The sequence below is a fragment of the Aquarana catesbeiana genome, linkage group LG05 (assembly GCF_042186555.1).
Source record: "Aquarana catesbeiana isolate 2022-GZ linkage group LG05, ASM4218655v1, whole genome shotgun sequence".
Lineage (NCBI taxonomy): Eukaryota > Metazoa > Chordata > Amphibia > Anura > Ranidae > Aquarana > Aquarana catesbeiana.
Window position 1 is genome coordinate 64,752,635 of NC_133328.1, and position 14,234 is coordinate 64,766,868.

General features: G+C 42.5%; 1 protein-coding gene across 1 annotated transcript in view; it reads right to left on the reverse strand.

Moving 5' to 3' along the window:
• Nucleotides 1–14,234, reverse strand: part of MPP7 (MAGUK p55 scaffold protein 7) — a gene marked incomplete in the record, with an annotated part of 615,576 nt that overhangs the window by 204,108 nt on the left and 397,234 nt on the right.

The window sequence follows — 14,234 nt, forward strand, 5'->3', positions numbered from 1 at the left end:
CAAAAAAAAAACAGAACATTTACATGATAGAACAGATTATTACAACCACTTATAAACAGACTAACATAAAACAAAAATGTACTCAGGTGTAAAATGTAATTTAATAACACATTTCAAGCAAGTAATCAGTATATACCGAATTCCCTTAAAAAAAAGCCACTGGCCAAAACAAGTTACATTTTATTTTAAATACACTTTTTTTGTAGTCTTGAAGGGTCACTGGCAAATCATTTGCTAATAAAATAAGATGTGCGACCCGTATTATAAACAAAATAGTCAAATAAAATAAATATTAACCACTTCAATACCAGGCACTTAACGTCCCTTCCTGCCCAGGACAATTTTCAGCTTTCAGCTCTGTCACAATTTGAATGACAATTGCATGGTCATGCTACAGTGAACCCAAACTAAATTTTTATAATTTTCTTCCCACAAATAGAGCTTCCTTTTGGTGGTATTTGATCACCTCTGAGGTTTGATTTTTTGCTAAACAAACTAAAAAAAGATAAAAATTATTGAAAAAAAAAGAGTTTTTTTTATTTTCTTTCATAAAATTTTGTTTTCCCCTTCACTGATGGGCACTGATAAAGTGGCACTGATGAGGAGGCATGGATATGTAGAATTGATGGGCACTGCTAGGCAGCACTGATGGGCACCAATAGGCGGCACTGATATGCAGCACTGATGGGCACCAATAGGCGGCACTGATATGCAGCACTGATGGGCACCAATAGGCGGCACTGATATGCAGCACTGACAGGTGGCACTGATATGCAGCACTGACAGGCGGCTGTGATGGGCACTGACAGGCGGCACTGATTGGCACTGACAGGTGGCACTGATGGGCAGCACTGATGATTAGGTACTGATAAGTACTGACAGGTGTTACTGCTGGGCAGTGATAGGCACTGTGGTGGGCACTAGCACACTTTAATGTTGGGGCATTGCTGGGCACGGATTGGCAAGTGATTGGTACATTTGAGGGAGCTGTGCTGATAATCAATGTGCTGATTATCAGCACAGACCCCCCCCGACATGGAGAGCCACCGATCGTCTCTCCCTGTCAGCGTGAACCGAGTAATGCCGGCATGTTATCCTGCTGGACGTCATATGACGCCCAGTCAGAATAACAGAACTACTTCCCAGCCGTCAATCTGCTATAGGCCAGGCGGGAAGTGGTTAAATAATTAGCAGTTAAGCAAAATCAAAGTTCTATTAAGATTTTTTAATAGAACAAAGAAGGATAGAGTGGGGGGTTATTGTCGTTGAAGGGTCTCATTTTCCTACTACTTTCTTCTTTTACTTCATCTCTCAATTGCTCATGCATATATACTATATTACCAAATGTATTGGGATGCCTGCCTTTATACGCACATGAACTTTAATGGTATCCCAGTCTTAGTCCGTAGGGTTCAATATTGAGTTGACCCACCCTTTTCAGCTATAACAGCTTCAACTCCTCTAGGAAGGCTGTCCACAAGGTTTAAGAGTGTTTGACCATTCTTCCAGAAGCACATTTGTGAGGTTAGGCAATATGGCATAATCCCTCCTCCACCAAATGATTTGGACCAGTGCACAAACAAGGTCCATAAAGACATGGGGGTTTATTACTAAAGGCAAATCCACTTTGCACTACAAGTGCACTTGGAAGTGCAGTCACTGTAGATCCGGGGGGGGGGCAATGCAAGGAAAATAGTAAGCAGCATTTTTCCTTGTACATGATTGGATAGTTAAATCAGCAGAGTTTCCCCTGATTTCAGATCTTCCCATCAGATCTACAGCAACTGCACTTCCAAGTGCAGAGTGGATTTGCCTTTAGTAAATCAACCCCATGGATTAGCGAGTTTGGGGTGGAGGAACTTGACTGGCCTGCACAGAGTCCTGACCTCAACCCAATAGAACACCTTTAGGATGAATTAGAGCGGAGACTGCAAGCCAGGCCTTCTCATCCAACATCAGTGCCTGACCTCACAAATGTGCTTCTGAAAGATTCCCATAGACACACCCCTAAATCTTGTGGATAGCCTTCCCAGAAGAGTTGAAGCTGTTATATCTGCAAAGAGTAGGCCAACTGAGTACTGGACCCTACGGACTAAGACTGGGATGCCATTAAAGTTCTTGTGCGTGTAAAGGTGTCCCAATACTTTTGGTAATATAGTGTATACATCTTTTTTTTTTTTGTTTTGTCCATGTGTCAGCCCATAATGTAAAAAAAACACACATAAGGGTATTTATTAAAACAGTATACCAAATAAAAGTCTTTTATGTCCCAATAAAAAAGTCAATCTTATTGTAAGGAAGGTCTAGTTAGTTCCAATATAAAAAGACTAGTGCAATTACATGCATGCGCACATAATATAGTGCATGGCCATGTGCTTAGGGTGGCTGTTGAGTGTGCATTAGTGCACATTGCTTGGTGAATGCACGCTCAGCACCGGCCTTGACGTGTATGACCTGACTTGCCTTTAGATCTGCTCCTATCTCCTGTGACTTTGGCCTTACAGCTTGACTCCACACTGCTTGTTGCTTTGAATCTCTGCTAACTGTCTGACCTTGGCTTGAACTCTTGGCTCCGATGAGGTCTTCTTAATTGGTACCTCTCCTGCTTTGGTGTTACTGATCTTAGCATAAATTCTCAATCTCCTAGTTTGGTACCTCTGCTGCCAAGCTGTTTCCATCCATGGCTGGTCCATGTTCCTGACACTTGGTCTAGTCCCCCAGTGTTCATGCATCTGGTTCCTGTCCAGTGCTCTATATTTCTCCACCAACCTGCCTGTAAATACCTGCACTCCTAATAACTCCATGTCTATATGTTGCCTGTTGCCCCTTTCAGGGCTGCTGGACGGAAGGTGCAGAAGAAAACCCCTTGTCAACTCGGTCTCCACCAGGACGTGAGAATCATTTAGACAGACAGTCATAAATTTATTATCAAGTTAACAAAGACATATTGAAGCTACTAAATTTGGTCTGGGAATTAATTCAATCTGGTCATGAAAGGGTTAAATGTAGCCACAAGTTAGCCTTCAGCTTTGGCTAGTGGTGTGATGAAGGCCAAGTAGGTTTGGTGAAATCAAGGAAAACATGTTCAAAATGAAATGACCAACGGTGTTTTCAGTCATTTTCTCCAAAAACACGACTGATGTTTTCCATGTTTAGCTTCCTCTGGCGAGGAAACCCAATTACAGTGATGAATTATCAGAGAACGGCTGTGCTGGTTTAATGCATCAGGGACACAAAAAATCCTCATAACCTTAAACACAAAACTTCTCTTTGCGTGGCTTCTGCACAGACAACATTTAACTATACCCTGGAGCTGAAAAAATCCCTCCTCGGTAAATAGCAGAGCTGGTTTCTTGCTGTCCGACGCCAAAGATGTCTATCTAGAGACAAGCTCTCACTGTATGACTCACAGAGGCACTGCATTCTCCCTTCTGTGTACATTACGCTGCTCCAAAAGTGACTTCGCAGACATCACTTCTCACTTCCTCCTTGCAAAAACAAATATTCTACAGAACACGTATAAAATTTCCAGGATGTTCGCTGAGCTATAAAATAAGAGCAGCAATTAATAGGGCTGGTGTGGGCAAAATGTTGAAAGACTCTCAGGAGAATGCCATGGGTTAACAGTAAAAGGCCAGAGATATGCGTTTCACTCATTAGTGTCATTTTTTTTTTTCACATAATTTTCCATGTCTGCTTGTCGCTGGGATCAAATCCTGCAATTTTTGCTGCAGGCTGAGAAAAAGACAATGTAGTTTGAAAAGTTTGAAAAAAGTAGTGTTGTAGTTTGGAAAAAAAAATGAGTTGCACAGAAGGCAGTACTGAGTAGATCTGGGAACAGATTGCATGCAGCGTGTTTATTCTGCATTTAGATATTGATTGGAGAACTTTAACAATTTTCGCTAAATGCTGATATATATATATATATATATATATATATTTATATTACACACTACTCAAAGAAATTAAAGGAGCACTTTGAAAACACATAAGATCTCAATGGGGAAAAATATCATGCTGGATCTCTATACTGATATGGACTGGGTAATGTGTTAGGAACTTTGCCACATCGTTTGATGGAAATGAAAATTATCAACCTTCAGAATTCCAAGACACCCTGAAAATCAAAGTGAAAAAAATGATGCAGTCCATTTTGCTGAAATTTAATTGCAGCAACTCAAAATGGTACTCAGTAGTTTGGCCCCCATGTGCTTGTATGCATGCCTGACAATGTCGGGACATGCTCCTAATGAGATGACGGATGGTGTCCTGGGGTATTTCCTTCCAGATCTGGACCAGGGCATCACTGAGCTCCTGAACAGGCTGAGGTACAACCTCGCAGCGTTGGATGGACCAAAACATAATGTCCCAGAGGTGTTCTATTGGATTTAGGTCAGGCGAGTGTGGGGGCCATTTAATGGTATTAATTACTTAATTCTCTAGGAACTGGCTGCATACGCTCGGAACATTAGGCCGGGCATTGTCGTGCACCAGGAGGAACCTGGGACCCACTGCACCAGCGTAGGGTCTGACAATGGGTTCAAGGATTTCCATCCTAATACCAGTCAGGGTGCTATTGTCTAGCCTGTAGAGGTCTGAGTGTCCCTCCATGGCTATGCCTCCCCAGACTATCACTGATCCACCACCAAACCGGTCATGCTGAATGATGTCACAGGCAGCATAAACTTCTCTGCGGCTTCTCCAGACCCTTTCACGTCTGTTACATGTGCTCAGGGTGAACCTGCAGTCATCTGTGAAAAGCACAGGGCTCCAGTGGTGGACCTGCCAATTCTGGTGTTCAACAACAAATGCCAATCGAGCTCCACAGTGCTGGGCAGTGAGCACAGGGTCCACTAGAGGACCTCGAGCCCTCAGACCACCCTCATGAAGTCTGTTTCTGATTGTTTGGTCAGAGACATTCACACCAGTGGCCTGCTGAAGGTCATTTTGTAGGGCTCTGGCAGTGCTCATCCTGTTGCTCCTTGCACAAAGAGGCAGATACAGATCCATTCTCATATAGTAGACAGTGCTTGACAAATGTAAATCTCCTGAGAAAGCTACTAATCAGTGGTGAAACATGTAGAGAATTTTGTTACTATGCACATTCTGTAACTGTTTCCTATTTTGAATGGATTATAATTTTGTTGATTTTAACTTTTATAAAATAAAATTATTTTTGATATATTTCTTGTGTCTTGCACCTTAAAAGTCCCAATTTCTTTGCCTTTGCAGTTACCAGATACAGGTCCTGCTGATGGGTTAAGGACCTTCCACAGCCCTGACCAGCTCTCCTAGAGTAACTGCCTGTCTCCTGGAATCTCCTTCATGTTCTTGAGACTGTGCTGGGAGACGCAGCAAACCTTTTGGCAATAGCACGTATTGATGTGCCATCCTGGAGGAGTTGGACTGCTTGTGCAACCTCTATAGGGTCCTGGAATCGCCTCATGCTACCAGTAGTGACACTGACCCTAGCCAAATGCAAAACCAGTGAAAAAAATGTCAGTGGCCTCGACCTGTAAAATTATTCCTGTTTTGGAGGTTGTCTCATTGTTTCCTATCTAGTGCACCTGTTGTTAATTAAAAAAAAAAGCAACTGAAACTGATTAACAACACCCTCTTCTACTTAACTGGCCAGATCAATATCCCAGGAGTTTAATTGACTTGATGCTATACTCTGATTAAAAAGTGTTCCTTACATTTTTTTTATATATATATATATATATATATATATATATATATATATTACACACACACACATACACACCAGGGCCGCCATCAGGGGGGTACAGCTGATGCAACAGTAAGGAGTCCCGGTGCCCGAAGGGCCCGCCCAGGCCAGAAGAAGGCAGGACGGGTGAGGGGGAGCCATGTTGTGCACTATAAAAACGATCTTGCAGCTTCTGCTGCTCTCTGTGTCATTTAGCTCAGACATCAAGCTCTTTACTGCCACCTCTGTCTACTATGTGCATGTGCATCCCTCGTGTGAGCTGCCTGTACTGTGCTCCTCTGTGTCAACAACATGTCAGCTTTGTGAAAAGAGCTGGGACTAGGTAGGAGGATTTCCTTTACAAGTAGGGGCTGTGAAGGAAAGGGAGGGGGCTGTTTGTGTACAGGGAGGTGCCAGAGGCTTGAGTGTTTACAGATTTATGTGTGGGGCTGACATATATATATATATACAGGTGGGGGGGCTGACATATATACAGGTGTGAGGGGTCTGGCATATATACAGGTGTGGGGGGCTGACATAAACAGGTGTGAGGGGGGCTGGCATATATACAGGTGTGGGGGGGTGGGGCTGACATATATGCAGGTGGGGGGGTGGGGCTGACATATATACAGGATTGAGGGGGGCTGAGTGCGTACAGGTGAGGTGGTCGGTGTGCGGATTTGGTGGGATGGCCTGTGGGCAAGCCCTGGGGAATGTTGGTGGTCAGGCGCGGGGGGGGGGCCCAGGCCTAAAGCTGTGTAAGGGGCCCAAAAATTTCTGATGGCTACCCTGATACGCACACACACTATACATACTTTACAAGCATATGGACTTTAATAAAGGACTAGTGCGCAAACCACAAATATAACTCAAAATAATTCAAGGGTGGCAACCAACATTAAAAATGTGTGTCCCCACAAATAAGTATATAGGTAAAAGATGAATGTGGCACTAACTCAATCAGTAAATAAATGAAATAATACTAATTCATATACAAGAAAAAATGCTTAATGTAAAAAAACTCAAGTATCAAAAATAAAAAACTTCAAGTCAATATATTAAAAATCTAAATTTCATATAAGAGTAGAAAAGTGCATGTGCAGGCAAATATATCGCAATCTTCAATGTCATCAAGACGTGCATAAGTAAAAAGTGCAGTAATGAAGTGCAGGTAAAAACATCAAATCCTAATGTGTAGTCACACTCTCTTCCACAATACGAAATCCACAAGTGTGCCCCAGCCTCTCACCTCAGGTAAGGACTCCAACGGGTCTATTGACGCTTCTGTAAATAAAAGCCACGAGTATCCTTTCCAGTCAAAAACATTCCCTTGGAGTATCAAACACGGCAGGGGTATGCGGCAATGGTGGTGGATAAGAATAAACAATGTTTTCCCTCTGTGTTATATACGTCCTCTTTAAACTCCTCCACTCTCCTCCATATGCACCTCATAGAAGATAAAGGATATCTCCATAGTGCAGTAATCAGATAAAATATATTTATTAAAATCAGCAACTTACATTTAAACGTTAAAATTTTCAGCAGCGATATATTCAAAGGCTTCCGGTCGCGGCCGCAACCGGAAGTAAAACATCACCCAGCTCCTCCCGACGCGTGGCGTCACAGATCACGTGACTTTATCAAGGGCTGGAGTCGGGTAGACATAGCCAGAATTAAATACACTTCCTATTGTCATGGCAATCCAATAGCAGCCATTTGAAGCTTCAACTAAGTAAATACTAGTCATGGCAGTATTCTAGATGAAAGACAATTATGAATACCTCCAAACATCTACTTTATGCCCAAATGGAATCTCGTTGGATCCACGTATTCCAATCATTGGTGCCCTTTGGGCATAACGTAAATTTTGATTAAAAAAATTTTATATCGTATTTTTGATTATTTTATTATATTATATATGTTTTTTTTAACTAGTTACCACTAGATGTCGCCGTAGGTGAGCTGTGACCATCGTGGTTTATTTATTTATCTAACTCTTTTTTGATTTTCATTGATGTTTGGAGGTATTCAATAATTGTCTTTCATCTAGAATACTGCCATGACTAGTATTTACTAAGATGAAGCTTCAAATGGCTGCTATCGGGTTACGTATACCCGCCTCCAGCCCTTTAAAAAGTCACGTGATCTGTGACACAATGCGTTGGGAGGAGCCGAGTGACGTTTTTCTTCCGGTCGCCGCCGAGACCGGAAGCCTTTGTATATATCGTTGCTGAAAATTTTGAAATTTAAATGTAAGTTCAAGTTGTAAGTTGTTTCAAGAAATATATTTTACGTGATTACTGCACTATGGAGATCTCCTTTATCTTCTATGAGTTGCATATGGAGGACAGTGGAGGAGTTTAGGGAGGACCTATATAACAAAGAGGGAGAACACTGTTTATTCCTATCCATACCATTGCTGCATACCCTTGCTGTGTTTGATACTCTAAGGAAACGTTTTTGACTGGAGAGGATCCTCCTGGCTTTTACTTACCAGAAGCGACCTTAGACCCATTAGAGTCTTAACCTGAGGTGAGAGGCTGGGGCACTTGTGGTGGATTTCAGATGGTGGAAGAGTGTGACTACACATTAAGATTTGATGTTTTTTCCTGCACTTGATTACTGCACTTTTTACTTTTGCACATCTCGATGATATTGAAGACCGCTATATATTTGCCTGCACATGCACTTTTCTACTCTTATATGTAATTTGGACTTTTTATATATGGACTTGAAGTTTTTTATTTTTGATATTTGAGTTTTTTTACATTACAAAGTTTTTCTTGTATATGAATTTGGATTATTTCTTTTATTCACTAATTGAGATAGCGCAACTTTCATCTTATACATATATGAACTTTAATGGCATCCCAGTTTTAGTCCGTAAGGTTCAATGAGGAGTTGGCCCAGCCTTTGCAGCTAGAACAGTTTCAACTCTTCTGGGAAGGCTGTCCACAAGGTTTAGGAGAGTCTATGGGAATGTTTGACCATTCTTCCAGAAGCGCATTTGTCAGGTAAGGCACTGATGTTGGACAAGAAGGCCTGGCTCGCAGTCTCCACTCTAATTCATCCCAAAGGTGTTCTATCAGGTTGAGGTCAAGACTCTAAGAGTTCCCTTCATGGGAACTAAGGGGCCAAGCCCAACCCCTGAAAATCAAACAATTGCCATAATCCCACTCCATCAAATGATTCTGACCAGTGCACAAAGCAAGGTCCATAAAGAGGGCTCCAATCCTATCTCCTAATTTGGTGCCTCTGCTGCCAAGCTGTTTGCATCCATGAGGTGTGGGCATTGGCCATTTGTTTGTATTGTTAAACTATTGGTGAGGGGATGCACTGGACACCTTTGCTGCCATTGTGCTATATGCTGGGTTTGCAGTGCACCCTGTGCCTTTAAGGAGGGGATGGCTACCTCCAGGTTCACCTGCCCTCTGCCTATCCATTATAATGCATGTGCTTCCACTGTGGAGGCTCACAAAATTTAGAGTTAGGACTACAGAAAAAACCGGGGTGCCTTGGTGAGGCTCTGTAGCTTGCGCTTATGTTAGCAAATGTGTGCAGACTAAACCCCTGTTTTTAATGCATACTGTTAGACAGGATAATTAAGTTGGTCGCAGACTGGTCGGTAAGTTGAGCTGGAAATTTCTCTGGTTTTATTTTGCTCAGTTCCTACTGACATAGGCATGTACCCAGAACTACATCTACCAAGAGTCCTTATCCACACACACACACACACACACAGTGTCTGGGCGGACTCTTCGGAGTCAAGCATCAGCACAGTTTACTGTGAAAGAAATCAATTGTAAAGCAATGTAGGCAGTGGGACTTAATCAGTGTGGAGTGGGACAGAGAGGGTTGGAGGACAGGTGTAGTTCTGTAGTCCATCAGGAAGGGCTCATGGTGCATTGGATTCATGCTCAGCAGAGGCAATGTGTTGTTAGATCAGACAAGAAGTCAGGAGGGAGCATACTGGATTTCTACACAATTCAACTGGTATTTTTCTGTGTTTGCAGTACTTTTAAAAGGTTAAAACATGAGGTAACAAGCATGTATTACAGAGATGTACTGAATATGTTTTTTACTTTGCCCTGACATACATTTTAAACTGAGCATTCAATCTGTTCCAAGTCATATTTATTTCACGAGCAAGTTTTACATTTTTCTATCTGTCACATATTTCTGTGCACTCTTTATTTCCACACTTATAATAATTGCCTTAATTTTCCCCTCTTGATGCTTTTTCAGTTGCCTTTGCCATTTTGGACCTCCTGTTTTTCAAACTTTGCTGGTTTGGCAGCCACTACTGTACACAGAAGCAGCTATGTGCACAGAAATGCTACTGGAGATCAGACTAATCTAATTATAGTACTTGTCAGTCACGTACAGTGCAGCTCACATCAACAACAGGAAAAGCATGCAGAAGCATGAAGAGTGTTTTTTTTATCCAGGACTAAGACCATGTAACTTGCTTAGTATTTCTTATGTTCAAGTAATAGGTTTTCCTACAAAACCAGAAGGGCAGGTAGGTTACCGTCATGTGCATGTTAAGTGTTACTTGTCATCTATGCTTTGAAGCAGTATGCTGCTTATTCACAAGACCGGGGTTCTCCTTTAACACCTTCCTGGCTGGAAGGCAGATGGAGAGAAGCACTGGGAGGCCAAGTACTAGAGAGCGGAAATGTGTTCACACGGAGAATATCATCATACTCCTGATTTTTTCTCTTCGCATTTTCCAGATATCCCCGAGCAGCTATCATCTTTCTGCTGATGACTATCCAGGGCTGAGCAGGCTTTGGTCCTAGATATTGCGGCACAATACACCTACTCTGCTCAGCAGGCATTCTAAAGGTTTTTACAATAACCATTATCAATCATGCAGCTGAATGGAATACAAACAGGACACGGACACTTCATTTTATGACTCTGTTAACTAAATAATACAAGTGAGTTACAGTAGGACAATAAATCTATGTACCTTGTGTTTATGTGACATGATACATCATACAGGAGGGGAGGTAATAGGGCGGATGGACCAGAAAAACACTTTCATTAAAGTTGCAAAGAATGGACAAACAAAGGGGTAATAGGAGTGCGTAACAGTAAACCCGTCAGGACATAAAATCACCTGAGCTGGAGTTATCAATGACATGCAGTTGTCCACATTCATATAACTTCTCAGATTGGTAAGACCTTCAAAACCTGGGAAACTCAAAAAGGCAAGGCTTGACTTTTCCTCTGAATGTTGAGAACTGACCCACCGCCTTCTGCAACTCTCCACTGGTTTTAATGTGATGGACAGCATCAATAACCAACAGGGATTTGGGAGAGGGAATGGGATTGCAGGTATTCAGCATCCCCAAAAAGCCTAGATACCTGCAGTGGCCGGAGATCAGAAAAGCGGTAGGGTTTGAAGATATGAGCCATTGGAAAAGTAAGTATACAACATCTTCTATTACACCAAGGTTTAGTTTGAACCCTGTAGTGACAAGTTGCCTTTCACATCTGGGGGGGGGCTGCGACGACTCCATTTTTGATCAACTGGGGATCTGTCCGCTCATCCCCTGCTGATCAGAGCAGAGCAGGCGAGTGACAGGTCTGTGTCTGCTAAGTATATGCAGAGCAGACATGGACAGAGCACGATCTTCTCTATAAACAGTCGAGAGTAAATGGACTCCGCTGTATATTTACACCTAACCGCCCTGCGATCTGATCCACCTAGACGGAAGGGGATGGACACAAGTCAGTTTATACACACCGGTTCATAGGGATGAATGGACTGTCCGATCAGGTCCGCTTGAAGAACTGACAGGCGGACCTGATCGGACCCTTCATGTGAAAGGGGCCTAAGTGCATGCACCCAGTGCTGTTGTTTTGGGGTAACATTATGCATACAGCAAATCAGCTCTCCTGGTAGGTGTGTGGGTGAGAAAAACTATGGTGGGAAATCTAAAAAAAAAAAAGGTTTATGCTAAACCCTGACTAGATAACAACAGACACAATAAAAGTTATAGTTACACAATATTGTCTGGAATTGAAATCATAAACGTTGGAGTTAGTGTGGTTGTTAAGCCACTCTACCCCGTATACACCATCAGCACTGCCTCCTATTGTAGTGTCCCCGTCTGTGTGGGATTTATAAAAATAAATGCTGCAAATACCTAATTTCACTGCCGAGATTGCGATCGCATAACTGGCCAGCTTTCTCCTTTTCTCCTCTGAGAGATGCAGCGGGCGGGGCTGAGATTCCTCTTCTGATGTCAGCCTGGGGGGGGGGGGGAGGAGTGAGCTGGCTGGTCATGTGATCGCAATCTCAGCTCTTAAATGAAGTATTTACCTTTAAATTTAGAAATAATTCACAGAGGGGGACACTGCAATAGGAGGAAGTGCTGATGGTGTATACAGGTTAGTGTTATGAGAGCAGCAGGAGGGGTGTAAACAGAGGTACGTAAACGGACCACGGTGTCTGGTCTCAGAAGCCATGATACACCGTGGTCAGTTTACAGAAGGGTAAGTAAGTAAGGGTAAGGGTAAGTAAGGCTAAGTCCAGCCAATTATCATAAATCACAATGCCATTATCACATGTACCACACGTCATGGAATTAAACTAAGTCTTTGGCAAAACAAACTCACGACTGCAAATGTTTTAAATCATTATTATCAGTCACCTCCTAACTACAAGTAATCAGGATGGCTGTACAGCCTGCTGATCACTTCTATGGGTGGCAGAGTGCGGGTCCATAAACAAAATAGTCAGGATGGTGAGCAGTGTTCCTGGAGGAGAGATCCAACACCTGATATTCCCTCTGTAATGTGAACCTGGAAGGGCTCTGCTCTGAGCAATTCTGGGTTCACAGCTGTCAGATTATGGCAGGCTGTGGCCAGGTAAACAGCAGATCAAGTAGAGTCTGTACTCAAATTACTAGGGCAGGGGAGATATCAGGGGTCTAGTAGATCCCTAATTCTCTCTATAAAGAGGATATGTCACAAGCACAATGCTATCACATTGCGCTTATAAGCCCCGTCAGGAAAGTTGTAAATCCTTATATATACCCAGTGAAGTGACTGGCCTCAGGTGATACACAGAGATTAAACAAATCCTCCTACATAAGTTGTATTTGTTTTTCTACAGTCTTCTCTTCATCCATCCAAAGTGCAGAATTTATACAGCTTGTTTGCACTTTCAGAAAGCAGGGGGCGGGGAGCTGAAGTTACACTCAGTGAGGAGAGCTGAGAGCTGGTTTGTTGGAAGCAAGGGACACACCCCACTTCACACAGCACACAGAAACAGAGCTGAGGATGTCAGCCACAGGCTGTGTGCTTGAGATTCCACCCCTGTCACCTTTTTACCGTTTCATGTCAGGAAAACTTGTCAGAAGTGACTCATTCAGATAGCAGAGCAATGAAGCAGCAGACAGAAATGAATCTCAACTCAAAGCATTAAGTGTAAGTACGCTCTACAGAATGATATTCTTTGTTAATATTTCATGTCTGAGGTTCTCAACCACTTGTAAAAAATAAATAAAAGTTAAGGAGTCCATATGTACACACATACCTAAAATCTGCACGCCTAGAACACATGTACGTAAATGCTGATTGTGCAACACATGTAAGGCACTGCCGCACACATCAGATGTGGAGGAATAATTCTAAGACCAATATGAACAGTTAACTTTAAACTGATAAGCTATAGAGGTTTTTAAAGTGTCATCTATGCAAAATTTTATGTGAAATTTTAAGCAGTCTCTGTTTTGTGGGCACGCGCAATTTTGAGGTCTGATTTGTTTGATATCGATTTACTCAACACAGTCTCATCTTTTCTATTTTACAAAAAAGGGGATTATAAAAATGATTATAATGTATTTTTTACTTAAATCTAAAAAAATGTAATGCTTTTGGTGGTTATTTTCAAAAATGCACATTTTAGTTATTAAATGGTCTGGCATCAAAAGGGTTACACTAATTCCTGAGGCCCTCTTAAGCCACCCAATGCAATAATGCCAGTTCTGAAATCTATCCCCACTTCCCGTTTCCATTCATGTGACAAAGTCCCATGACAAAGAGCCTGAAGAGAAGTCTGAGATAAACTCACTGTGCTCTGTATGTGCCATGCTGGCAAGAGGTCTGGACAGGGGTCGGGGGATTGGATCTCAACGCCTAGAGGGTCTGATGGTGGTTTATATCTGTGTATATACATGCATACATATACACAAATTTGCAATTTCTTTTTAACAAACTGATTCATAGTAACAGATTCAGGCTGGGTTCACACATCTCCGATGGGGGGGGGGCGGCTGTGCAGCAGATTGCACAGGGGACCTGTGCATCTTTGGGTCTGTTTTAGGTCCAAATTCAGGCAAAAATTCAGACCTGAAATGGAGAACAGTAACGCACCGGACCCCTGCTTTGAGCCTCATCCGAATTAAGTGTGAACCCAGCCTCAATGTTCCAACTTCATCTATTTTCCAGGACAGGATTGAAAATGAAAAGAAGAACCTGGTTGAAGAGGGCAGCACAGACCATGAGTCTT